Consider the following 1,496-nt stretch of genomic DNA (forward strand, 5'->3'; position numbering starts at 1 on the left):
GACTAAAGGAAGTTGAGTCAACCAACATCAAAAAGAGGAATGAAGAACAAAACAAAACAGAATCTCTCTCACAGGAAGGCACATTTGCTCTTCTTGGTGTATTTCACATAATCCTCCAAGTATATCACCTGTATGTGTGTAATTGAGTTGGGTCCACCTTTCATTTAAAAAATGCAAGATGGACTTTAATTAAAAGATTTAGGAGCCAAGTTTACCTAGACGAAGTGAGAAAAATAGATAGTGATGTAGCTTTGGGGGCCAACCTGTATATAAGTTGTGAACTTCCACTCCTATCCAATACTCCCTCTCTCTCTCTTTCACACACACACACACACACACACAAACACACAGAGGCATCTTTTTTTTTTTTTTTGCGGTAAGCAGCCCTCTCACTGTTGTGGCCTCTCCCATTGCGGAACACAGGCTCCAGACGCACAGGCTCAGCGGCCATGGCTCACGGGCCCAGCTGCTCCGCGGCATATGGGATCTTCCCGGACCGGGGCACGAACCCGTGTTCCCTGCATCGGCAGGCGGACTCTCAACCACTGCGCCACCAGGAAGCCCGAGGCATCTATTTTTTAGCCCACATTATTCAAATTTTATTTTGCCTCCTATATTGAACCTTTAATCACTTCTCTAAACACCAGAAATCTTTACAGGTTTTATTGCAGAGTTGAGTTTAACCAAGGCAAAATACACCTTCCACTGGCATCAGATCCTATCATTTCGGGTCATCAAGCACCCTGTCCCTTAATTTATCAAGACTGTCAGATCCCCAAAGGGCAGTTTTTAAAACTTTTTTTCAACCACTCATCACACCAGGCATCTTCAAACAGCTCGCCTGGAATAGGAGGTTCTTAAGGCATTTCTCCCGATGAATCAGCATGAAAATACAGAATGAGACTACATTTCCAACCTCTGAGCCAAACGATCAGGAGAAATTGCTGACAGTGTGAGAATATAATAAGTATTTGATATTTCTGGAGTCATTAATGTGCTAGAAAGACTTGGGCCATGGCTAGTGCTCTGAGGTCCACAATGTCCTTCAGGCCAGATGAGCACCTCGGATGATACAGAAAATGTGAAGAAGTGGCTGGCATAAATCTTTTTTTTTTAATGTAAATGTTCTACTTTTTATTTCTTTTATTAGTTTTTTTTCCTTTAGCCACGCCGCTTGGCTTGCAGGATTCTTAGTTCCCCGACCAAGGATTGAACCTGGGCCCTTGGCAGTAAAAGCCCCAAGTCCTAACCACTGGACCACCAGGGAATTCCCTGGCATGAATCTTGATGCCTTCTGAGTGCCTAACGGCTACCTTCCACTCACGTCCTTATCGAAAACTATCACCTTCCTTCTAAGGCTCCTCCAACCTTCCTCATCTCAATAAATGTCTCCAATATCCATTCGGTTTTTCATGCCGGATGCCTGCTAGACCTCAACTTCTCTCTCTCTCCCCTTTCACATTCAGTCACCACCTTTTCATGTTCTTTGTTCAAAA

The 1,496-nt window shown here is 43.9% G+C and overlaps 1 non-coding gene across 1 annotated transcript; it reads right to left on the reverse strand.

Moving 5' to 3' along the window:
- Positions 1-1,194: 1,194 nt before the first annotated feature.
- TRNAK-UUU (transfer RNA lysine (anticodon UUU)) lies at positions 1,195-1,267 on the reverse strand. The gene has a single exon. It is a non-coding gene; the product is annotated as a tRNA-Lys (tRNA).
- Positions 1,268-1,496: the final 229 nt, after the last annotated feature.

The sequence above is a fragment of the Pseudorca crassidens genome, chromosome 19 (genome assembly GCF_039906515.1).
Source record: "Pseudorca crassidens isolate mPseCra1 chromosome 19, mPseCra1.hap1, whole genome shotgun sequence".
NCBI classification, from domain to species: domain Eukaryota; kingdom Metazoa; phylum Chordata; class Mammalia; order Artiodactyla; family Delphinidae; genus Pseudorca; species Pseudorca crassidens.